The following is a 27,456-nucleotide window of genomic DNA, read 5'->3' on the forward strand; positions in this document are numbered from 1 at the left end:
AAAGTCTTTTGCTTATTCCATCACACCTTGTTTGCTACTTTGTGTAAATAAGGTGAACATGAATCGACATCAGCAAAATCAACGTGCTGCAAACCAGGGAAATCTGGTGAACAATCAGGCGAATGAATCAGATGATGAGAATATTTTCGTTGAACTTGTTCCAGAGGAGGACTATGCATCTCCTATTGTTCAGCCTCGAGTTGGAGCTGCTACTGTGAGAATTGATTCCTCTCTATACCAGTTGTTGAAACTTGAGGGATACTTTCGGAATTCTACCGAGAATGACCTTCAACGTCATTTGCAGAATTTTGTGGATGTGTGTGCTAATCACATCCAGAACAATGTTCCACAAGATGCTATTCGGTTGAGGTTATTCAAATATTCCTTAGCGGGAGAGGCAAGAACATGGTTTGAGAAGCTGCCACGAAATTCGATTACTTCATGGGCAGAAATGGTAGCTGCTTTTCTCACAAAGTGGTACCCCCCTAGCAAAAAGGCTGAAATTCGTGATAAAATATATGAATTTAAGCAGCGACCGGGGGAACAACTATATGAAGCGTGGGAGAGATTCAAAGAGTATTTGCAGAGGAGCCCAAATCATGGTTTTCCGGAAAATATATTGATGGAGAAGTTCTATCGAGGGTTAGATCCAGTGACACAGTCAGTAGCTAACAATGCAGCTGATGGGTGTTTTATGAACAAGACCTTTCAACGAGTGACCACCATACTTAACAAGCTGACAACTCATAATCAGGCTTGGCACTCGAACAATGCTGATGTGGTACCATATGGTAATGCCATGCTCCAGAATATAGTGAAAGAGAATCAGGACACCCAGCAAACACTGGCAGAACTTGCAACAAATATTTCCCTGCTGACAAAGAAGTTTGATGAATCTCAAATCAAAAAGGTAAATGTTTGTGAAGATGATACAGTCTTGCCGCAAGGGATGTACCATGCTCAAGATGGTCCGTTCCTTGAGGGGCCATCTAGGCAGGTGGAAGACGCTAACTATGTTAACAACTCTCAAGGGGGGTATCAAAGACAGAATTACCAAGGCGGCTATCAGAGTCAGAATCAATGGAGACCGCAGCAAGGCCAAGGCCAAAGCCAAGGCCAAGGTGCTTATAATAACTCTGGGAACTACAATAATAATTATGGTGGTGGAAACCACAGGAGCTACAACAACAACAACAATTTTGGGAACAAGAGTTCCAATCCTTATATACCACCGAAAAGTGAGTCATCAGAGCAAGGTAGTTCGAAGATTGAAGCAATGCTTGAGCAGATTTTGGCAAACCAATCTAAGTCTGACAGAACTTTATCTGGGCTGGCAGAAATAGTGGGTTCCCATACAGCAGCTATTCAGAAGCTTGAGTCGCAGATGAGGGACATTTCCAAAGAGCAGCACCCTCCTAAAAAGGGAGGACTTCCGAGTGACACTATTCCAAATCCCAGAAATGGGGGAGGCGGTATAGACCGTGCGTTTGCCATCACTACTAGGAGTGGTAAAACAATCCAGGGGGCTGCTGAGAAGATGATTGATCTTGAACAATTAGATGAAGAGAATGAGGTGCAGTCTGAAACACCCATCATTGCTGATGAGAGGCCTACCGACAAGAAGGTTGCTAAAATTCCAGAGATGGTGGGAGAAGCTGATGACACGAGTAAGCAGGCTGTAAAAGGGGCTCTACGCCCTTTGACGCAGCTATTCAAATCTAAACCTCCCTTCCCTCAAAGGTTGGTGAAGAAGAAAGAAAATGCTAAGTTCGAGAAGTTTTATGATCAGCTGAAGCAGTTATCTCTAAATTTTCCCTTCTTGGAAGCTGTCAAGGAAATGCCGGGTTTTGCAAAATACTTGAAGGATATGCTGACCAAGAGGAAGACGGTTCAACATGAAACCGTGAGTTTGACTCACACTGTGAGTTCCATCATATCAACCACACTTGTTCAGAAAAAGGGAGAACCTGGGGCGTTCACCATCCCTTGTTCTATTGGGCACCATGATTTTGCTCGTGCTTTGTGTGATAATGGGGCGAGTATAAATTTGATGCCCCTTGCTATTTATAAACAATCAGGTTTGGGGATGCCAAGGCCGACTACGATGAGACTGCAAATGGCTGATAGGTCTATCAAAAGACCTGTTGGGGTGGTGGATGATGTCATTGTGCGGGTTGGTGATTTTATGTTGCCCGCTGATTTCGTGATTCTTGACTGTGCAGGGAGGGCTTTGATGGATTCTGAAAAAAATGAAATAAAGTTCCGAGTCAACAATGAAGAAGTAACCTTTCAGGCTAGCAAAGGGATGAAGTTACCAAGTGCTTACGAGAGTATTTCGGTAATTGATTCATGGGATGTTGTTAATGATGCAGTGGAGTTCAAAATGGAAGAAGAGAGCTTAGGTGAGGCTTTGGCTGGTATTCTGATGAATTTTGATGCTGAAAATATGGAAGGCTATGAGGAGACAGTTAATTCACTTGTGGGGTTGGGCTCATACACATACCACCCAAAGAAGCTGAGTCTTGATCTGGAAAATAGAACAACTCCTCCAGCAAATCCTTCGATCATTGAGCCACCTAAGTTAGAGCTTAAGCAGCTCCCATCACACCTGAGATATGAGTTCCTTGGTCCCGACAACACATTACCGGTGATTGTGTCAGCCTCATTGACTGAGGAGCAGATTGTGCAACTTTTAGAGGTATTGAGGGAGTATAGGCGTGCTATTGGTTGGACCATAGCAGATATTCGAGGTATCCCATCTGGGATCTGTGAGCACAAAATTCAGTTGGAGGACGGCAGCAAACCAAGTGTAGAGCATCAGAGGCGACTAAACGAGAACATGCAAGAAGTTGTCAAGAAAGAGATTATCAAATGGCTAGATGCAGGCGTGGTTTTCCCTATTGCTGATAGTAAATGGGTGAGTCCGGTCCAATGTGTTCCTAAGAAGGGCGGTATCACTGTGGTGTCGAATGCTAAGAATGAGTTGATCCCGACCAGAACTGTCACCGGTTGGAGAGTTTGCATGGATTATCGCAAGCTCAACACAACCACGAGCAAGGACCACTTCCCTATGCCCTTCATTGATCAGATGTTGGATAGACTAGCAGGGCGTTCTTATTATTGTTTCCTTGATGGTTATTCGGGCTACAATCAGATAAACATTTCTCTGGAAGATCAGGAGAAGACCACATTCACTTGTCCTTATGGGACATTTGCATTCAGCCGGATGCCTTTTGGGTTGTGTAATGCACCAGCCACCTTTCAGAGGTGTATGATGTCAATCTTCTCCGACATGGTGGAGGATTTCTTAGAGGTGTTCATGGATGATTTTTCCGTGGTGGGTGACTCATTTGAAGATTGTCTAGGCCATCTGGGTCAAGTGCTAAGAAGGTGTGAGGAGACCAATCTGGTGCTGAACTGGGAGAAATGCCACTTTATGGTGAAGGAAGGAATCGTCCTCGGTCACAAAATCTCCGAAAAGGGAATCGAGGTCGATCAAGCGAAAATTGATGTAATTGCAAAACTTCCTCCACCCATCTCAGTCAAGGGTGTCCGAAGTTTCTTGGGACATGCTGGGTTCTATAGGCGCTTCATCAAAGATTTCTCTAAGATCACAAACCCTATGTGCAAGCTTCTTGAAAAAGAGGCTAAATTCGTATTTGATGACAAGTGCCAGAAGGCATTCGAGGAGCTAAAAGAGCGTCTCACTACTGCCCCTATTATTATTGCTCCTGACTGGTCCCTACCATTCGAACTGATGTGTGATGCGAGTGGTTTCGCAATAGGTGCTGTGCTTGGGCAGAGGCACAATAAAATTATGCACCCGATTTATTATGCTAGCAGAACGCTGAATGCTGCACAGATGAATTACACAGTGACGGAGCAAGAGCTGCTTGCCATTGTGTTTGCTTTCGAAAAATTTCGGGCCTACTTGTTGGGGTCCAAAGTTGTGGTTTATACTGATCATGCAGCCTTGAGATACCTCATGGCAAAGAAGGAAGCAAAGCCGCGACTGATCAGATGGGTGCTACTGCTGCAAGAGTTCGATTTTGAGGTAAAAGACCGAAAGGGCACTGAAAACCAGGTGGCTGACCATCTCTCTCGGCTTGAAGAGGCTGGGAGACCGTCTGAGGAGCTTGATATAGATGATGCTTTTCCAGACGAGAGGGTGTTGGCGGTGTCAAATGAGGTAGCACCATGGTATGCTGATTTTGCCAATTATTTGGTAACAGGTATAGTTCCCGATGATATCAAAACTTACCAAAAGAAGAAATTCTTGCGGGATGCTCGACAGTACTATTGGGACGAGCCTTATTTGTTCCGCACATGCGCTGATAACATCATTCGGCGTTGTGTTCCAGAAAGTGAAGTGATGGAAATTCTAAAAGCGTGCCATGACTCTCCTGTTGGGGGTCACCATAGAGGAAACCGAACTGCAGCTAAGGTACTTGAATGCGGCTATTACTGGCCGACCATTTTTCACGATGCTAATCTATTGGTTCGGTCCTGTGATCAATGTCAGCGGCAAGGGAATATCGGAAAAAGGCAAGAAATGCCTATGAATTTTGTTATGGAGGTAGAAGTGTTCGATGTCTGGGGGATTGACTTTATGGGACCCTTTGTGAGCTCGGGTGGCATGAAATACATCTTGGTTGCTGTGGACTATGTGTCAAAATGGGTAGAAGCAGTGGCTTTACCTAATAACGAGGCCAGGAGTGTTATGGGGTTCCTCAAAAAGAACATATTTACTCGTTTTGGTACTCCAAGGGCTATAATCAGCGATGGTGGATCACACTTTTGTAATAGAGCCTTCGCGGGATTGATGGAGAAATATGGTGTCAAACATAGGGTGGCAACACCTTATCACCCTCAGACAAGTGGACAGGTTGAAGTATCCAATAGGGAGATCAAAAATATTCTAGCAAAAACCGTGAATGCAAATAGAACTGATTGGGCCCGCAAGCTCGATGATGCTCTATGGGCATACCGGACTGCTTTCAAGACCCCGATTGGGACTTCACCCTTCAATCTTGTGTTCGGAAAAGCTTGTCACTTGCCGGTTGAGCTTGAGCACAAGGCTATGTGGGCGCTGAAGAAACTGAATATGGATTGGGAGGAAGCAACCAAGCTCAGGTTATTTCAACTAAATGAGATGGATGAATTTTGGTACCAGGCATATGAGAGTGCAGCACTTTATAAAGAAAGGATGAAGCAATACCATGACAAAAAGATCCTGAAGCGAGAGTTCTACAAGGGTGATCTTGTATTGCTGTTTAACTCTCGGTTGAAATTGCTGCCTGGTAAGCTTAAATCAAGGTGGTCTGGTTCGTTTGAGGTGGTAGGTGTGTCACCCCATGGAGCAATTGAGTTAAAGTCCGGAGATGGTACTCGGACATTTAAAGTGAATGGGCAGAGATTGAAGCACTATCACGGTATGGTTTCCGAGGACAGGATTGTTGACAGATATAGGTTGAAACACCTCGGAACGAACAATGATTTGGTGCACCAAGATCAGGAGTAAATGATCACCACCGTCGTGCCGCGACGTTAAATCAAGCGCTTCTTGGGAGGCAACCCAAGTGTAATAATTATTTTCATTTAGGTTTCTGGTTGGATATAAGGTAATGTTTGTTTTGGTGCAGGATAAAAAGAAAAAAAGAAAAAAAACGAAATGAAAAAAAAAAAAAAAAACAAACCGTTAGACGGTACATTCGACGGACCGTAAAATAAGTTGACGGACCGTAGAATGAACCGCTTAATGGTACAAACAAAACCTGCTCACTGTGATGCGTTTACGCTAAATTTGACGACCGTATAAAATTTTACGGTACGTCAAATGTCAGCGTAAAACCGTCACAGTAAAGGATGCCATTTTGTGTTACCAGGTAAGTCGTAAAACGTTTTTACGGCTCGTAAAAAGTTTTTACGATCCGTAAAACGTTCAAAAATAAAAAATTAAAAAAATATATATATAGTTTAACTGATAGTTTTTTTTTTTAGGAATATAAAGAGACGGCTGGTTCTTATTTTTTTTTTCTTTCCCATTGCATTACAGATTCAGTCCATTCTTTTCGTCTTCCATCTTCCATCTTCCACTAACTATTAATATTCACCCATACAACTCCCTTCCAACTCCCATCCCCCACTTCCTACGTCCCCTCTTTCCCTTTTCCATTTTGCTCTCTCTCTTTGCCTTAGCCAAAACCTACAATTCCCAGCCGTCTTATATTTCAAATTTTGGGGTAAAAATAATTGTTTTTGCTGTTTGAATTCACGAGACCAAGGTCCGTTGGGAAATTAGTGATTGTGTGCTGTATTCCGAACTTCACCAAGCCAACAGGTATGTGATTCTATGTTCCTATGGTCATAAATGGGAATTATGTCTCATCATGGATAATATATGTCGGGATTGGGGTGTGTGCATAAATTTGGCTATTGGACAACTCATAATTGATGATCTGTTGGGTTGGAGGGCATTTCAATGATTTTGTTCAAGCCTTTGGAGTCAATCACTGAGATGCCCACCAATTGTTCGATAAATTGCCCAAAAGGAAAATCATAACCAAAAGGGGTGAAGTCTGAGTAACCCCGGCTTTTTCTGAGTTCTTAGAGGGGCTGGAATGTATAATCTTGTCTGTGAATTAACGAATCGAGTGTAACAATGAACAACATGAACTGAGTGAAGAAAAACAAAAAATTTCGACTACAACTTTGACGGACCGTAAAAATTTTGACGGTTCGTCAAGCTGTGTAGTCAAATTGTTTATGAGACTATCAGGTACTGTGACCAGTTGACGGTTGGTTTGACGATCCGCAAAATTGTTTTACGGATCGTAAAACTCATCGTGAAATGATCTAAACAAAACCCACTTACTGTGACCATTTGACGGTAGGTTTGACGGACCGTATAAATTTATACGGACCGTAAAACCTCATCGTCTAATAGTCACAGTGCTTGTTATCTGTTGGGATCATTTGACGGTAGGTTTGACGGACCGTAGAAATTTCTACGATCCGTAAAACATCACCGTCAATTGATCCAACCAACACATTTGACACTTTTAAATTCCATGCAACTTGTGCACTTCACATATAATTTGCAGGCGGTACTTACTTGCTTTCTACTGGTATGCCTCCCAAAATTCGAGGAAGTGGTCCAACCACGTCACAAGGTAGGGACAGAGCTCAAAGTCGCCGACGCATTCGTGATGAGCCCGACCAAGGCGAAAGTAGCGCAGGGGATGACGAACCACTGGCAGCAAGACTCACTAGAGCTAAGGGTGCTACTCAGGTACAAGTGTCCTCCCAGTCTGAAGAGAAGGACACTTCCACATCATCTAGCAGCTCGGAAGATGAGGTGGAGGCTGCCCGGCTGAAGGAAATCCGAATGAAGGAAAAATCAGAACACAGTGTTAGGTTTTCCGTGTCGGGTTCCAAAGAAATATACGAGCAGGGCCTTGAAGAAAAAGAAGGGGGTGGCCCGAAGAAAAGCATCCATGAGGAGAAACGAATTAGCCTAGACAGACTGGCGGGTTTTCCACGGCTTCTTGCTACTCTTGATCACCATCAGTGGCACTTCATTAGCCACCCTCCAGGGGAGTACATCTCATCCCTAGTTCGGGAATTTTATGCTAACTATGCGGCGGAAATGAAAAATACCTTCAAGCCGGTTCAGCTTAGGAAGCAAAAGCCACCCCCGTTGACAGAGGTGACAGTCCGAGGCAAGAGAATAAATATTTCTACTGAAACGATCAATCGTTTCTACTTTGGCCCCGACTATGTACCACCTCCAAACACAGATGAGCTTCAATACAGATTGGGTGGAGATCGGAACGACAAACGGGCTGAGTTACCATGGGTTGCGTCGGTGATAGCAAGGGGTTCCCCTGAATGGAGTAGAAACACCTCGTTACAAATAAAGAAAGCAGATTTGTCCGTGGAAGGAAAATTTTGGTGGAGCGTGTTGATTCATAGGTTGTACCCCAGTCAGGCGGATAATGTGTTGACGGTTGAGCGGGCCATACTAGTAGCGGCCATCATGTCAAGATACAACATAAATGTAGGAGAGTTGGTGGTTCAAAAAATTCACCACAGAGCAATGACCAAGGAGTTGTCACTAGCATATCCCTGCCTCATTACAGCATTGTGCTTACGGGAAAATCTAGATCATTACGCACATCGAGATCATCGGTTAATAGCCAAGAGTGTGTATGACCTTTGGAAGAGTCGAGATGGGGACATCCACCTTACTCCAGATGTTCCTATAGAGCTAGCAGCTGGGCTGCCTGCTCCAGCATCACAGGGAAGTGAGCCAGCAGCTCCCGAGACATCGCAGAAGAGGCTGACTGCCACAAGCACATCAGATCAGCTCGTTTCGGGCACCGCGGATACATCTACAGGGCCCTCCTCCCAGGCCGCTCCAGCTATTCCCAGCAATCCTACCTCTCAGAGCAGCCATGTGGCCTCGGCTTTGACAGCTTTGCCTGGCGGTGTTATGATACAGTTTAATGCTCAAAATTTCCATGATGCGTTTGTCAAAGCAGACAGGGCAGACCGCCATGTTGCTAATTTGATGGGACAGTTACAGGGTTATATAGATAAACGGGTGGCAGCAGCCTTGGATCCCGCAAGGAAGAAGTGGGAAGATTCCCATAAACTCATTCATTCTAGGATCGATGGACTTGAGCGGCGGATTTTGAATCTTGAGAAGGTGGGCCCTACAGTCGATCTAGGGACAATGCAAACAGAATTGATGCAACTGAAGACAGATGTGCTAGCATTGAAAGTGAAAGAGGGATTTGCATTTGCAGCCCCGCCACAAGCACAGACGCTAGATTTAGCATCTCTGTTGCCTGTTGTCGACTTGCTGGGAGATGAGTCCCCAACTCGGGCCACCAGCAAAAGGCCTAGGGAGGACGGGGAGACTGATGAGGAGGAGGATGCCAGTGATGAGGACGAGCAGTTTCGAAAGGTTCAGCGACTCTCTCGTGAGGAGACCCAGTTTACAGGGGCGTCATCCAGCCATGCCCCAACTGTTGAGATGACAGGCAGTGCTATGAGTCCAGGGGGGCAACCACGCTCTCGGGGTCCAATAGGGTCAGCAGTTGGTACTACCGTTCCAGCTGCAGAGCAGTCACTGGACACCACTACTGAGGTGACGAGACCTCAGGACAAGCAGGACGCCTAGAGCGTTCCAGGTAGCCCTATCCCTTTGGTTTACTTCGTTTCATGCTTTGGGGACAATGCATGCTTCTTTAGTTGGGGGTGGGACTACTTCATAGTAGTGGAGAGTAAATATGTGTTTAGGCACCCTTTCGGCTTTCTTTGCCAGAGTTCTTTTCCTGAAGGGGATTTTCATTTTGTTGAAACTGGCATGTTTAGGATGTTGCTTAGGTTGAATAGAATAATTTTGTTTTATTTGGTACTACTTGATAACTAATGGCATGTATTGTGTTTGTTGAAATTTTTGGACCCCTCGAAAAATAAAAAAATGCATACTTAGAACAGTTATTGTCTGACATGATTGATTCTTTATATGACATTGTGATTATTGGGGTGTTGTGTGTGATGAATTACTACTTAGGAGGTCACAAGTGTAAAAATTAGTGTCCTTATGCCGATGTGTGTGTGAAGTGTTAGTTTGATTCTGTTTATGCATGTATAATCTAGAACTTGCCCGGTTGGTCTTGTTTGAAATACGAAAGTTAGTTTGGTTGTGAAATGATCTTAGGCTTTCTTTGGGTAAATAAGTCACTGTGCCTAAATAAGCCTCTCCAAAAGCTGAAAATACCCCTAGTTTCCCCTTTGAGCCTTTTTGACCTTTTTCTTGGCTAGCCAATTATGAAACCTTACCCTTTGTGAAATTAATTCATCTTCACACCCGTGCCCTCCTTGATGCTATTAATTAGATGAGGCAAAATGTCTAAGTTGGAGGTGAATTAAATGTGGAGTACATGTTCAAAACAAAAGTTGGGGGTGGTGGAGTTTGCTAGTGAAGATTCGATGTGGTTATATATATATATATATATATATATAAAAAAAAAAAATCAGAAAACTGTAACGCAAAAAGAATTCTAGGTTGGTTAGAAGTAAAACCACATCGAGGCCAAAAACTAAAAGAAAATAAAGGGGTGGAAAGAAAAGAGGCGAACTAAGGTGAAAAGATGTTGTAGTGTTCAAGGAGGGTGAGTCACTAATATCCAAAAAGTATCCGACCCGTCCCTAAACCTACATTACAAGCCGAAACAAGTCCTAATGAGATCACAACCGAACAATCCTAGGATGAGAACATAGAAAATAAGGGCAAGCCTATGGTATTTGCATGTGTAAATATGAATTTTCTTTGTGAGTGTGAGTGTTTTTCTCTTCTCTTTCGTCTTCGTCCCATTCTTGTCGTATATATGTGTGTTGGGACATTCTTTGGTCTATGTGAGGGCATAAGGATGAAAATTGAACAAAATAAAGTGACCGCCTAAAGTAGCGTTTGTGTGCACCATAATATGTTCGATAATATGATGTCATTCATTGAAGCTTCATGGTTAGTCGTAGTGTTCTTGAGTTATGCATATTGTTTTAAAGTAGAAAGTTGGGGTGGTCGTTTAAAGGAAAACATGCATGCCGGTAGTTCAGAGTCAAAACCAATGTAGACATTGTTATTCTATAATATCTAGGTGTTAGATTGAGTCATGGTTTTGTATGGCTTGCTTGAGGACAAGCAAATACTTTAAGTTGGGGGTGTTGATGTGGCGTGATTTTATGCCACAATCGATGCTTTTTAACTATAAGTTTTACTTGTTTTTAAGCAAGTCTATGTCATTTTACGTAGTTTTTGTCATGTTTCAGGTAATACGAGGTCCCTAGAGCCTAAGTGTGGAAAACAAGCAAAAAAGTTGCAAAATTGGAATTTACTGGAGGTTCTGGAAAATATCGTGGAAAAATACTCTGCGCGATCGCGCAGAGTACCCACGCGATCGCGCCCACGCGGGAAATGTACTCCACGCGATCGCGCTGGAAATTAACGCGATCGCGCCTACGCGCGTTGTTAATTCCACGCGATCGCACAGTATCGACACGTGATCGTGATGAAGGGAGCAGTGGAAGCCGACGTCATCCACGCGATCGCGCAGACACATGGCGCGATCGCGATGAAGGATTTTCGGCAATTTCGACCAGAACTCGGATTTTGACGATTTCTTCCATCCCAATTCATATAAATAGAAAACTAGGGCAAAATATCAGATTATCTTTGGCAGCTCCCACAAGTTGGAGGCTAGGGTTCCTACAAAAATGTTCTCTCTTCTTTTTAATCCTTGTTGATGGAAATCCCTTGGTGACAATTAAGATTGATACTCTTGTTGTGCTTATTTATTCATTTGCATTGTTCTTAATCAAGTAAGTTTTTGCTATTTTAATTATTTTTGTTCTTGAATGTTTTCATTGGATTAGCTAACCTTTGAACTCGTCCATTTACTTTGTTTGAAACTCGGAAGAGGAAAAACGGAGTTGGGATAGGATAATTAACATGAATTTGGGGCGTTAACCCTCATCTAATGGAAGTTGACCTAGGAATAGGCAATACCACTTGTAGCCATATTCGGGTGTTCTTAATGCTCCTAATTGCTTGAGGGATCTTCAATTGGGTAGTCTAGTTAATCTTCGGAAGAAGTTAATTTAGAGTCATTATCCGAGGCTAAATAACATAAACTTGCTATTATTTACAATTCGTGAAATAGATTGGATCGTTACTTGAGAAGTAGTTTCCCTCCTTCCATTCTTGTTGCCATTGATCAATTTACTTGCTTTGTAGATTAGAATTTATATTTCCATATTTTATAAAAACCTTATCAAAAACAACCATTGATGCGTTCGGGCATAGCTATTGTTAGTGATAATTCCTAATCTGCTTAAATCACCTACATATTGTTCTCTGTGGGATTCGACCCCGACTCATAGTTGGGTAAATTATATTTGCATACGACCGTGCCCATTCTAATTAATAGGGTGGATTTGGACGTTATCAGGTAACCTTCCAAGCTAGCAAGGGGTTAAAATTTCCTAGTGCTTATGAGAGCATTTCAGTCATTGATTCATTCGATATGATAGACGAAGCGGTGGAACATAAGTTAGAAGAGGAGCACTTTGACGAGACATTTTCGGCTATTTTGGTAAACTTCGAGGCGGATAACATGCAGGGGTATATTGAAACAGTTAATTATCTCATTGGCCGGGGTTCATACTCTTATGAGCCGAAGAAACTATCTTTTGATCTTGATAAAAGAACCACTCCTCCGGCTAAGCCTTCGATTATTGAGCCTCCAAAACTTGAGCTCAAGCTACTTTTTTCTCATTTGAAGTATGCTTTTCTTGGTCCAGATAATACTTTACCGGTTATTCTCTCATCTTTGTTGAGTGAGGAACAAACTCAAAAGGTGCTTAAAGTGTTGTGGGCTTATCGAAAATCTATTGGGTGGACTATTGCTGATATTAGGGGAATTCCCTCCGGTATTTGTGAACATAGAATCGAGCTTGAGGAGGATAGTTCATCAAGTGTAGAGCATCAAAGGAGACTAAACCCTTCTATGCAAGAAGTGGTCAAGAAAGAGATAATCAAATGGTTGGATGTGGGTGTTGTATACCCAATTGCAAATAGTCCATGGGTTAGTCCGGTACAATGTGTGCCAAAGAAGGGAGGCATCACTGTTTTCCCTAACTCCAAGAATGAGTTGATTCCTACAAGGACAGTCACCGGATGGAGAGTGTTTATGGACTACCGAAAGCTAAACACCGCAACTTGTAAAGACCACTTCCCTATGCCTTTTATTGATCAAATGCTTGATCGGCTAGCTGGAAGAGCTTATTATTGCTTTTTGGATGAGTACTCGGGGTACAACCAAATCAACATTGCATTAGAGGACCAGGAGAAGACTACTTTCACTTGTCCTTATGGCACTTTTGCTTTCAGCCGCATGGCTTTCGGCTTGTGAAATGCCCCGGCTACTTTCTAACGGTGTATGATGTCTATTTTCTCAAATATGGTGGAAGATTTCTTGGAAGTCTTCATGCATGATTTTTCTGTTGTTGGTGACTCCTTTGACGAATGTCTTGCCAATCTTGGTAAGGTATTGAAGTGGTGTGAAGAAACCAACCTTGTACTTAATTGGGAGAAATGTCATTTTATGGTGACAGAAGGGATTGTCCTGGGCCATAAGATTTCCGACAAGGGAATTGAGGTAGATCGAGCAAAAGTTGATGTCATAGCCAAGCTCCCTCCACTAATCTCTATCAAAGGGGTTCGCAGTTTCTTGGGACATGCCGGTTCCTATCGGCGATTCATCAAATATTTCTCCAAGATCGCCAACCCGATGTGTAAGCTTCTTGAAAAAGAAGCTAAGTTTGAATTTGATGAGAAATTCCTTAAGGCATTTAATGAGTTGAAGGAAATGCTCACCTCTACTTTAATTATTGTATCTCCGAATTGGTCAATGCCATTTGAGCTCATGTGTGATGCAAGTGGATTTGCTATTGGTGCGGTGCTTGGGCAAAGGCACAACAAAATCATGCACCCAATTTATTATGCTAGCAAGACCCTCAATGGAGCTCAAATGAATTATACCGCCACCGAGCAAGAACTTCTAGCCATTGTCTATGCGTTTGAGAAGTTCCGGGCCTATCTACTTGGATCCAAAGTGGTTGTTCATACGGATCATGCGGCTTTGAGATACCTGATGACAAAGAAAGATGCAAAGCCAAGGTTGATTCGTTAGGTCTTGTTGTTGCAAGAGTTTGACTTTGAGGTCAAAGATTGAAAAGGTTGTGAAAACCAAGTTGCGGATCATCTATCTAGACTTGAGGAAGTTGGGAGACCAAGTGGAAATCTTGAGTTAAATGATGTTTTCCCTGATGAGAGGCTCTTGGCTGTATCTTGTGAGGTTGCCCCGTAGTATGCAGATATCGCCAACTTCTTGGTGACAGGTCTTATCCCCGACGATATCAAGGCTTACCAAAAGAAGAAATTCTTGAGAGATAGTCGTCAATACTATTGGGATGAGCCCTATTTATTCCGCACTTGTGCCGACAACATCATTCGGCGATGTGTGGCTGAATCTGAGGCCATGGAAATCTTGAAAGCTTGCCATGACTCTCCCGTGGGGGGTAATCACAGTGGGAACCGCACAGCAGCTAAAGTGCTTGAATGTGGCTATTATTGTCCCACCATTTATCATGATGCAAATTTGATGGTGAAATATTGTGACCGATGTCAACGCCAAGGATCAATTGGGAAGAAGCACGAAATGCCAATGAATTTTGTCATGGAGGTTGAACTATTCAATGTGTGGGGCATCGACTTTATGGGCCCCTTTATAAGTTCTCGTGGCATGCGATACATCCTTGTCGTGGTTGACTATGTGTCCAAGTGGGTTGAAGCTGTAGCATTGCCCAACAATGATGGCAAGAGTGTCATCCAATTTCTCAAAAGAAACATATTCACAAGGTTTGGCACTCCATGGGCAATCATTAGTGATGGTGGCACTCATTTTTGCAACAATCAATTCGCTAATCTCTTGGAGAAATATGGAGTGCAGCACAGGGTGGCAACTTCTTACCACCCCCAAACTAGTGGGCAAGTATAAGTCTCAAATTGGGAGATAAAGAGCATTTTAGCCAAGACGGTTAATGCAAACCGAACTGATTGGTCATCTAAGCTTGATGACGCTCTTTGGGCTTATAGAACAGCGTTCAAGACACCCATTGGTACTTCTCCTTATCGGTTGTTGTTCGGTAAAGCTTGTCATTTACCTGTTGAACTTGAACACAAGGTTTTGTGGGCATTAAAAAAATTAAACATGAATTGGGACGAAGCAACCAAGTTGCGGTTGTTTCAAATGAATGAAATGGATGAGTTTCGGTATCATGCCTATGACAGTGCGAGTTTGTACAAAGAAAGGATGAAACACTATCATGATGTCAAACTTCTGAAGCGAGATTTTCAACTGGGTGATTCGGTGTTGCTGTTCAATTCGAGGTTGAAGATCTTTCTGGGTAAGTTGAAATCCAAGTAGTCCGGCCCTTTTACTTTGGTGAGTGTGTCACCCAATGGGTCAATGGAGTTAAAGTCTGACGACGGGATGCGTACTTTCAGAGTCAATGGCCATCGGGTAAAGCACTACCATTGAATGGTTGATGGTGACAAGATTGTCGATGCTCACCGGTTAAAACATGGCACCGGACCTTAGCATCCAAAGTGGTATCACGTCGTGCCGCGACGTTAAATTATGCGCTTCTTGGGAGGCAACCCATGTGCATCTTTCGCAATATATTTTTCTTTCATTCCGTTGATTTTTGTTGTTGTGTTGTTTTATAAGTTTGTTGATATGTTGCAGAACCTAAGTGTTGAAACCCAGAAAATTGCCAGGACAGTAGTTACACGACACATTCAACGGACCGTCAATCCGATCGACGAAACGTCGAATGCACCGTCGAGTGAATCACATGAAATATTGTTCACTGGAAATAATGGCAAATCGACAACAGGTTTGACGCTCCGTCGAACTGATCGACGAGCGTTCTTCTGCTTTTTTTTTTTTTAAAAAAGAGAGACACGGAGGGTCGTGTAAAAAGACGGAACGTCGACTGAATCGACGCCCCGTCGATTGAACACTCCCTCCGTCATTTTAACCCGACGGTTCAGGGATGTGGGTTTACAACCCACGTCTGTTACCCCTCCCCCCTTTTTATTTCATCTGAAACGTCTCCCTCTCTCTCTCGCTACCACCTCTCCCCCTTTGCCTTAACTACCACCCCAACCTTCCCACTCTCCCCTTCCTTAACCAACTCCATGCCCTCCTACTTTGTCCCTCTTTGTGTGTGCTTTTTCGTGTATTTTTCCATTCTAGCAAGTTGAAATCCTCTTCATTCTACTTCAAGGTATGTGACTTACTGGATAAGTGCTCCCTTGTGATTGTTTGTTTTTGCATTCTAGGGCTTATGTTGCTTATTTCTTATTGCTTTCCTTATTTTTCATCGTGTTATTTTCGACTGGTATGCTCATATTTTTTGCTGGGGGTGGTTTGTTGATTTGTCTGTGGTTGTTGGGTGATTGATTTTTAGCCAAGTCGAAGGGCATTACGACAAATACACCTCAGTCATGAGGTTGTCGTTGTTTTGCCCACCAACTGTTCGATGAAATGCCAAAGTAGGGCATTGTGGGTCACAATGGCTTGGAGGGCATTACGACCTTCGAGTTGTTTTGCCCGCCAAATGTTTTCCCTAGTCTAACCCAAGCCAACATGGGGTGAAGTCTGAGTAACCCCACCATACGTGACGATTGGCACATCGGCCAAAGAATGTATAGGATCTATAGTCTAGCATGCGAAAAACATTCGACGCTCAATTCAACGGCCCGTCAATTCAATCGACGGACCGTCCTATTTAACGTCGAATGAGCCTTATCTAATGTTGAGCAAAAACAGCATCGATGGTGGATTCGACGACCCGTCGAATCGATCGACGGGACGTCTTTCCCACCGTCGTTTAGTTTAAATTTCCAATGGCCAATTTGATGCTGAAATGAGATTGACGATGAGATCGACGGCCCGTCGAATTGATCGACGTAGCGTCTTTCTTACCGTCTTTTGATTAATATTTCCAGTGGCTTACCAGCGATCGACGATACGATCGACGGCGCGTCAAACAGTTCGACGGGAACTTTGACACTTCGTCGATCTATTCGACGATTCCTTAGCACATCGACGGACCACTGGCAACTTTAACAATGATCGCATGTCTTGTACTTTTGACTGATTCTTTTATGTTTTTATGGTTATCTTAAAATTGAAGTGTATTCTTTTCTCAGGAATGCCTCCAAAGAAGCAAGTCAAGTGGGGTGGTGGTCCCAGATAAGGCCGAGGTCGGGGTCAAACAACCCTTACTCTTAGGGACGAACCCTCTGACTCTGACAATTAAGCGGTCGTCCCAACGACTCGATCGAGGGCTCAGACCACCATGCCCCAAGCAGAATCGCCCACTTTGGTCTTCTCTCAGTTTACCGAGGGGACTTCATTCTCCACATCCGGTGATTCTAGTGATGCAGCGACAGACCAACCAGCCGCTCCTGAGCGAAATTCAGATGAGGAGCACGAGCGGCTGCAAAAAATGGAGATAACGTCAGTCCGCTTCCCCTATGAAGGGTGTTGAAAGCACTATGTCAGAGGGGCCAATACAGACGACGGGGGTCATCCGAGGAGAAATATTCAAGAGGAAGAACAAATCAGTATGAGCGGCTTGGAGAGCTACCCTTGGATCACCGATCCCATCCAACATTATCATCTTGAGGCATTCACCCAGCCTCCAGGGGTTATTGCCCGACCATGGTTCGGGAGTTCTATGCTACATACAGGGTAATGCTCGAGCAGCGCCATAAGAACAAGAGAGCTTTGAAAGCTGCACCTCCATTGGACACAGTGTATGCTCGGGGTCACAATCAATCGGTTTTATTTTGGTGATGACTTCATGGCACCGATCATAGTGGAATATGATGATAAAATGGAAAGACGGGCTGAACAATTTGTACGGGAATGGTTTGCGACATTGATGGCTAGAGGGCCAGCGAACCAGGCCCTATGGTTGAGAAAATTGGGTGCCAAAATCCATAAGGCAGATATTAGCTTGGAAGTTAAATTCTGGTGGAATTTCGTCATCTATCGGGTTCTGCCCACGGGAGCAGATAACATAGTCACACCGGATAGAGCAGTGGTTGTGGCTTCTATGCTATCGAGGTACCCAATGAACTTGGGTGATTTGATCAGTAGGGCCATCCGGGCACGCGCACCACAGGAGGCGACAACCTTGATATTCTAGTGCCTCATCACACAGTTGTGTCGGTTGGCCCAGGTGAGGCACCTTGAGGCATTTGCAGCTACTCTTCAGGTAACAAAAGTATGCGACATCACGCGGAGTAGGGATGAGACCCTCCGTACATCTCAGGCCGCCAGTACTTCATTGTTAGAGCTCATGGGTGAGCAGGCTGAGCATGGCACGGATTCAGTACCTCAACGCACAGAAGGATTGTCCATTCAGTACCTGATAATCTGTTTTGATATTTACTTGTGATCAGGATACTGAGTGCTTATTCTAAGGTTCCCACAAAGTTCAAATTACCTTCAAACAAAGGGTATTTCAGCTCATATTTATAAAGATCAGAATATGTTTATTGATAAAAATGATAGATTCTCTTCGAATGTTAATGCATTTAATTATAAACAGTTTGGCGTTGATTTTCATCTCAGATATAGTAGTTTTGCTTGGCACTTAAAAAGTTTTTGGTCTTCCCTCTGTTTGCTAGAATCTTGAACTGCAGTGTGATTGAGAGAAAGCATAATAAATTTAAATCGATGCCATCCTAAAGAACTTGGTCAATGAGACACTGTTTGAATTTTCAGGGGTTGAACAGTTGAGTTAGAAATGCTGTTAAAAATTATAGTAGATGCTCATAGATATGATCAAAATCTAAGTGCGCAGAATGATATTGACAGCAGAATTGTGAAATAAGAAAGTTATCGGTCTCACCTGAGGTGAGCAGGATAATATTGGTATTTGAGGTGAAACTACGCTTTTAGTGAAATGTAAGTAGTGTTGAAAGGGCCTTTAAATTGTTGGGTCTTGTTTGCTGTTTGCATAGGTTGGTTCTAGTCCTATGGGTGCTTTCTATATAAACCAACTTGCTCATAGAACTAAGCTATATGCATGGTGAAAGTGACTACAAAAAGCTAATGAGACATTATGTTGTGACAAGTGAAGCTTTTAGTTGCAAGCAAACTGCAAGATTTTTAGAGAGGTGAATAGTTTGGTGGGTTGGATTACCTTTTTAACTATCTGCTCAAAATAATCCATGACTCAAAGCAAATTGCAATTGGTTGGTTTCTGAGAGAAACTTTTTGATTTTATGTAATTTTGGTACAGTGAATTTGAAGAGCTGGAAGCACTTCCAAGCATGTCGGTAATTGATAGTCCCCTGGAGCCATCATCTACTACATCAAATACTCCAGATGTCCCAGCTGATCATTCCTTTGTGAATTTCTTCAGTGTATGCCCTTTCTTCCCTTCTGCTTTCTCTCCCTCCCTCCCCCCCCCCCACCGCATAATGTGGCTGTTACGGTATGTTTATCTTACCGAAAATAGTGTCTCTGACTTCCTCTGCCAGATCTAAATACTTTCTATCATTAACCTTTGCTTTGGGATCATTAATTCTTATAATAGGCAGCCTTGCAAAAGTATTAGTGACACCTTTTACAAGATTATACAATATGTTAACTAACCATATGGTTATTTTTAAGAATTTTGATGTGACTTTTCAAAACATTACATAATCCATGGGGGACCAACTGAGGTTCCAAGAACATTTATAAGTTATCTAGCAAAACATTATGGGGATGAGATGGCGTGGAGAGTGTGGGTTCGGGGGTGGTGGAGGTGGGATGGTCAAGGGGTGGGGGATGGGGGCGTTGGGTGAGTGGGGAGGAGACACTGAAAATGTCTCATTTAAGGTGACATTTTTTTCATTTAAGAAACTTCTTTTCCTAGAGAAAATATTTTTTTAAAAGATCTTGACCAACCAAACATAGAAAAATTGGGGAACATTTTCCAGATGATGTTTTCTTCCATACCAAACACACCCTAAGTGGAGATACTTCTAGACTAATACCATGTTACTATGTTAGAGATGAAATTTTTTGTTTGTATGATGTTCTTGTTACACACATTATTAACGTGACTGAATATTTTAGCATTTCATTTTGCAGAATGCTATGAGAATTGGGAGTGGTCCCAATGCTGCAGTTCAGGGAAAGTCGTACGACTCATCTGCAGTAGTCCTACCTCCTCCTCGTACTCCTGCTGCTGTACCTCCCTCTTCAGTGCCATCTCCTTCTCTTTCTACATCTTCCACTTTGATGCCTACCCTTGCTGATGCTCCTGAACCAGATACCAAAAGGTTTTTCAAATCTAGTGAAGCCATCATCATTCTTTGGTCCTCCTTCTCCCTCTTCTCCACTGATACCACCTGTTTCTTCATCTGTGCCTACTGCTCCTCCACTTCATCCCCCTAGGAATCTACAACGCCCTTACGGAGCTCCTTTGCTTCAACCATTTCCTTCTCCCAATCTTCCCCCATCTCTCACTCCTACCCCAAACAACGGACCTGCTATTAACAGAGATAAAGTGCGTGAGGCACTTGTGATGCTTGTTCAAGTAAGCGTTTTGAATTCGGTAGTTACTTTGCTATTTGAACTTTTTTTATGGGTCTAAATTTTTATAAAAATTTGCAGTCAATTGCGTTTGGTCTAACATTGAAAATATATATTTTCAAAGAAAAGAGGCGCTAAGGGTATGTACTTAGGGGGGGGGGGGGGGGGGGGAAGAAGAGAACTTCCACATTATGAACATTGCTAAGAGTATTCAAGTAAGAAGAACAGAGAGAGAGAGAGTTTGCAAACAATTGCTTTTCAGACTTTCTGTTGGATGTTTGACCTGGTTTTTGGTTGCTTCTCTCATTCATCTGGGACCTAATTTTTTATCTGCCACTTATTCTAAATGCTTTTCCATCGGGAAACATAAGGACGTTTATAGTTTCAAAATTAAGTACCTTACTTTCTGAAGGACCGAATGTTTTATCTGAAGGGGAATTTCTCAAACTCCAAAAATAATTTTAATCGTTCTTCCGTCAAATCCTTGGATGAGATGTCTAAAAGTTCCAAAAACCCCAAATCTCATCCCCATCCATTTGAGCACCCGCCGCTTTCCGCCCTTTCCAACTCCCCCTAATTGTTTCCACTCTGTAGTCATTTCTTTCCTCTCTTTTCCATCTTGACCTCCACAGATCTTCTCTTCCTCTGATGAGATTTCCCACTCGAATTTCATTTCCTCATAGGGATGGCAATAGGGCGGGGCGGGGCGGGTGAAGCCTTGCCCTGCCATGAATTCAACGTGCTCTGCCCTGCCCCATTTAACAATTTTTCTGTTTTCCACCCTACCCTGCCCCGCCCTATTTAGCCCCGCCCTGTTTAGCTTACAACAACAAGAATTCATGGCTGTTTTAGGAATTTTCTTTAAACTCTTTTCTTGTTTTGAACTATTACCTTTTTATGTGTTCACTCTGTTCAGGAGCTTCTCCATTCGAGGAACCACCAAATGGGTTTTTGGTTTTGAATTTGTAGCTTCAATTATATGTTTTAGTAAGGATCTGTAATGTATGTTTATGTAAACTATAAAAATTAGAAGGATGTATGCTCAAAAGTTACCAGGGAAAAAGAACGTCAAAGTTAGATGTGAACATGTCAATGAAAAATATTATTATGTGCATGCTACTATCCTAGGAGAAATATATTTTGAAGTATATTATCTGAATAAGAAAAGTACAAAATACTGTAAAGTAAAACATATAGTGCGGGGTCGTAGTAGAAGAAGCTACAGAAAGCTGCACACGCAAGTGGAAAAAAAAGTTTCAGTTGTTTTTGAATTTGAGCTAAAACCTTGCCCTGCCCTGCCCTAACCCATTTATTTCTCTGAAAATATGCTTTGACCCGGCCCGCCCTGTTTAAGAGTGGCCCTGCCCTGCCCTGTTTAAGAGATTGCCCTGCCCCACCCCGCGCTGCCCCAATTGCCATCCCTACTTCCTCATATTGTGACTGCTTGGGCCACTGTTCAGTTGGTCGTAACCACAAAATACCTTCCTCATATTGGGGTTGCTGACTCAGCATCATCATTGCCTTCCTTAGTTCTGTTGGTTAAAGTTGAAAGAGATCTGTCCTTTGCCTTCCAGTGCTGCTGAAAGGGAACGAGTTTTCATCAGCAAATTCCTTCCCTACTCTCAACTGCAATTTTTCTCTGACCTCAGCTTACTTACCTACCCCACTAACTTCTCGCAACTTAAAAATTGGTGAATAGTGAGGTTTTGAGCATTGTCCGGCCGACAGCGGCTGGTTGATCTACAGGGACTGTGATCTTTTCAATATCATTCCATCAGAAAAAATTCTTCAAGAGTCATGCCGTTTATCTTATAATTGAAGGGTTGTTTTGGAATGGCAAATCCTATTTTCTGCATCAATGTGGCTTAGTTTTGGGACATCCTGGAGAGGGAAGTTTGACAAAAAGCTGGAATACAACAACAACATACCCAGTGTAATCCCACAAGTGGGGTCTGGGGAGGGTAGGATGTATGCAGACCTTACCTCTACCTTTACAGGGTAGAGAGACTGTTTCCGATAGACCCTCCGCTCAAAAAAGAAATGTAATGACAAAAAAAAGAAGGAAAAAAAAAACTGGAATAGTCTGAGTAAAAAGGTTGCCGGTGCGTGAAGCATCCCGCATTCATGCAGAGTCCGGGGAAGAGCCGCATCCCTAGGGGGTGTAATGGAGGCATTGACACAAGTATCAGTAACTAATTCCCCGACTCAAACCCGTGATAGGTCACACAGAGACTAACTTTATCTCTAAGGCTCCCCTTTGGAATAGTGTGAGTAGCACCGCTCAAAAGCTTTTGATAATCAGTCACCCTAACAAAAAAAGCACTCTTATATGGGAACCGTCACTAGCTTTGCTGATGGAAGTATGCTTCCTCATTTCTTATGGTTAGTCTTGGAACCGTTAACCTTTGAGCTGTCTAGTTAATGAGTCAGTATGATACCAATCAATATTGATCCAAAGTATGCCTGCTAGTTTGGGTGGGATTACAAGGCTAAAATTTCCACCCCTGGATTGTCACTTTAGGACTAGAAGGTTCAGACCATTTTCTATTCTAGAAGGATGAGTATATATATTAGACAGAAGGAAATAAGTGTCCTAAATTGAAAGAAGACGAGAAGAGCTATTTAAATAGAAAGAAAATAGGATGTCAAGAAAAACTTTGAAGCTATACAAGCACTGTAGTTCATTGATATTTATTTCAACTTTTCGCCTATATAACATGCACCTTTCTTGAAAAAAGGGGTACCTTGTCACCAACCGAAACTCAAAGATTTGTAGGAGAGTTATTAGAAGTTGGCTGGAAAATATAAATTTGCCAAATAATATCACTGGAAAATACGAGTCCAGACAACGCGTAAAAACTAATAGCGAGTTTGAGATTCAGGGACAAAGTTAAATAGGGACTTGCCAAGGCTATATGGACTTCAATTTCTTGCTTTTCTGGAGCCTAACTCACAATTCATCGGTTTTAGTTTTGTTGATGTAGCTAGTTTACTAGTTGGGCAGTTTTTGATTACTCATGTCTTGACATTTTTCACTTTTATCGATTTTTTGCCCAATTTTCCCTTTGGTACAAATTATCCGCTGGTCTCTTTATGTATCTGATTTTCGTCTCTATTCCCGTAGCAGGATGACCAATTCATTGACATGGTATACCGCGCTATTTTGAATGCTCATCATACATGATAAATAGAGGAACCTTTGCGCTTCACTTGATAAAATCTCATTAAGTAGTGTTACTGGCTGAAAGATTGCATCAAGTTTATCTTTGTTGGGTTCCTGCTGTTTATAGTCTGTGAGACTCACTTTGTATAGTATTTTAGGCCTTTTAGTGTTACTAGTTTAGATTTGGTAGGTTACCTTATATACAATGTTTGTGGTTTTTTCCATCCATGTGCTTTGTGTTCATTAAGCAATAAACAATCATGTGAAAGCTGGTGGGAAAATATTGTACTTGCATTTTCAGACTGGATCAAGAATCTGGTACAGTAGAGAGCAATGGTATTATTATTGTTTTGGAGACAAAATAGTCTTCAGTTCATCAATGATCTTTTCGAATAGTTTTTCGCGATAAAATTGTCCTCCGTTCACTTTTATTTGGTCACAATGGATTTTGTACTTCCCTAGAAAATAATAAATTAAGTGCATATTTACCATGATATCCATGACTATTAACCTTTTCAATAAGTCTTGGGATGATTTGGGGAATGGACAGTTAGTATTAAGGGTAAAAGTTTTATCGTAAAATAGGATTTTTTTTTCTTGATATGTTAAAGTGAACAAGTAAAAGTGAAAAATTGTATTTCGGATAGTGAATAAGTAAAAGTGAAAGGAGGAAGTATTACAATACTCTCTTTCTTATTCTATGTGATATTTTTTAGTTAGTAAAAAAAAATGACACAGAGTTATATTTAATAATCTTTTTGTTCTATTTATGTTATGTTCTTTCCTTTTTAGTCAGTCTCAAGAAAATTGATACCTTTTCATATTTAATATAAGTTTAAATTTTAAACTTTTCATTTTACCTATAATGAGGTGATTTATTGTCATATAAATATTTGTTGCTTATTTTAGATCACAAGTTTTAAAAGTATTCTTTTATTTTTAAACTCTGAATCAAAATCAATTATCGTCACATAGGGATGGAAGGAATAATAATTTAACTTTAAACTTCTGATTTTACCCTTGAAAATTTATGACTTGTTTTATACTGTAAGTTTCAAAAGTATTTCTTTTATTTTTAAACTTTGTCCAGTTATTCGCTTAAATTGAGACAAAGGGAGTACTTATTTATGTAGCTTTCTAATATACAAAATTTACTGCAAGAGTTTAAGAAATAAACATCTGATTTGACTTAAATATTTCCTTCTCTCATTTTGTTTGTTCGTTAGAAAAGTTCAAACTTTGAAATGAATTTCCTTCGCATAAGAAGTATTTTATTTCCTTAGAAGGTCATTCAAACACAATTAAATCAACCAGGACAATATTGGTGAATCTATATGTCACGCCCCGAACCTGGGCCTGGACGTAACACGGCACCCAGTGCCTGACTGCATGTGACCGAGCGAACCAACTGGCTGGCTGAATCAACATGTGATACCAAAACATAACTAATTTATAAAATAAAACTAACACATGCTGATTAACTAAACGTCTGACTGAAATATCATAATGCAGAAATACTTAGACAATCTGAACATATTTGACAGTAGCCAACATGGCTAAACCAAACAACTGAACGACTGAGTATAACTGTCTACAAGGCTAACATAACAAATATCTGACTGTCTGAACTGTGTCTATGAAGCCTCTAATGAATACAAAAAGGTAATTGTCTAGAAATTTGTGAAAACTGCATGACTGATATCGCCCCGAAGGAAACTGGGGCTCACCACAGTAGCTGATACGAACACTCCTAAGTAGCTGGATCGTCAACCTGTATGTCGTTACCTGCATCGTGAGATGCAGGCCCCCAAGTAATAAAAAGGGACATCAGTACATTTGAATTGTACTGGTATGTAAAGCAACCGAAGCAATAAAATACTGGAATTGAAACTGAAACTGAACTAAACAGGAAAGCAAGAAGCTGAAGTTCTTCCTGTTCTGGATGGATAATCACCTGTAAAACTGTAAATATAACTGTGGCCTGGGGCCCAAATAATGTGCACAAAAACTGTGGCCTCTAGCCCAAGCAATACGTATGCATAAACTGTGGCCTAGGGCCCAAAAATACAGATACAGGTGTTCAACATTAACAATTTACAAAACTGAGATTGGCTATAGCTGATAGCATGATAACTGTTTCTGATTATGGGACTCATGCAAATAATTGGTTATACACTGACTGAGACTCATGTGATAACAATGCATAAGTCTATAAAGATTACGTGCTGAGTTCATGATGTTCAAAGTAACAACCATGAACGAATTCTGTAACTGCAACCCTAGAAGATAACAGTTCTATATCATATCATGAAATTAGGGCTAACTATATTCTAAGTCAAATTGCTGACAAGTATGAAGAATGAGGCGTAGGGAGAATCATGAACATTCCCTAACGTAGATAGTTAGCCTCACATACCTTAATTCCAGCCTTTGAGCGTAATACAATGTTCGTCACCCCTTTCAACTTTGATCTATATCAATACAAGCCAAATGGATTCTATATTAGCAATAATATTCATGCTTTGGTCATCTAAGCATTTTATCAAACACTTAGTGGGCATAAAGCTCCACAATCTCCATTAATGGTGTTTTCTTCACCCAATCCCCACTCTATTACTTCTAGCTGATTCTACAATCTCAATTAGGTGTAATTAACATCATTCTTCATCACCCACATGAATACAACAATCCCAAGTCAACAATCCAAAACTCTAGCATAGTTCATATAATCCTCTTTATCAAACCCATTTACTATTCTCCCAAGAACTCATCAATTCACAACTATAAATGTTTAGAGAGTAGAAACATTACCTTTTTGAAGTCCAATCCTCTTGAATTCGGGTTCTAGGGTTTCCACATCCAACAATAATGTTCCAATCCTAACTCTATGGATTAGAAGAGTTTACTCAAGTTAGAAAGGGATTAGGGATTTAAATTCAACCTAGAATCATGATAAAAACTTACCTTGGAAGATCTTGAGGTTTGGGACTTGTTCTCTATGAGTTTAGAGAGAATTTTCGTGAATGGGGGGCTGGGGAAATAAGCCCAAAGTCCTAAATATAGCTTAAAACGCGTAAACCCGACTTTTGACCCGAAACTGACCCTGTTATGCGATGGTCGCGCGACGCACATGCATCGCACGACCATACTCAGATCATTAGTCAGAGTAGGGGTTTTTGTGCGATCGGCGTGCGGCGCAGGGCCATCGCACGCGCCCGCACGCGCCCTCACAAGCGGCAGGTGTCGGTTCTGCACAGCGTTCGGTAAAATAGGCATAACCCTTTGTACGAAGATCTGTTCAAGACCCATAATATACCGTTGGAAAGATATTTCAAAGGGATACAACTTTCATCAAGGAAGTTTTCCCAAATGCCAAATTAATAGAGGGGTTATGGTCGTTGGAAGTAAGACCTTCTATAAACTCACTTGCAAACATGCCCCGTAGAGTGGCTTCCAACTTTTCTTTGCCCAAAGACATTTCTTATGACTTAATTGGTTTTCAAAAACTTCCTATAACCCTCATATTGGTTCCATTATATTATCATCTTATGAGTCAAACTTTCGCCCGAAGCTACAAGGTGTTACAATATCTCCCCCTTGGGATCATTCGTCCTCGAATGATAGGTCATGGTTAAGGATATGGCTGGACATGGCTTGACTACATGAACGTGAAGGAAACATGGCGTGAAACATAGGAACTGAACTAACATGGCATGGTTACATGGAAACGTGAATACTGAGACATGATCATGGGCACTGGATAGTTGACATGATTGTGGAACATGAGACATAACATGAACATGGGCACTGGATAGTTGACATGATTGTGGAACATGAGACATAACATGACATGGGGCATGGAAACTGACATGACATAGTTTCATGAAAACATCAGTGCCCAAACATGAGACATGAATAGTGAATACATGAACTTGAACGTGAAACGTGAGGCATGAATACATAAGGGACATTATAACTCTTCTCCAAAATGTCATTAAGCCATCATTAATTCGATACTCGTAATTCTTGCCCGACACACAACATATACCTTGC

General features: G+C 41.9%; 1 non-coding gene and 1 pseudogene across 1 annotated transcript; one reads left to right on the plus strand and one right to left on the minus strand.

The window, feature by feature from the left end:
• Positions 1-500: 500 nt before the first annotated feature.
• On the minus strand, positions 501-606 carry LOC132629558 (small nucleolar RNA R71). The gene has a single exon (XR_009578327.1). It is a non-coding gene; the product is annotated as a small nucleolar RNA R71 (small nucleolar RNA).
• Positions 607-17,366: 16,760 nt separating this feature from the next.
• Positions 17,367-23,814, plus strand: LOC132628406 (mRNA-decapping enzyme-like protein; annotated as a pseudogene).
• Positions 23,815-27,456: the final 3,642 nt, after the last annotated feature.

Source organism: Lycium barbarum, chromosome 2 (genome assembly GCF_019175385.1).
Source record: "Lycium barbarum isolate Lr01 chromosome 2, ASM1917538v2, whole genome shotgun sequence".
NCBI lineage: Eukaryota > Viridiplantae > Streptophyta > Magnoliopsida > Solanales > Solanaceae > Lycium > Lycium barbarum.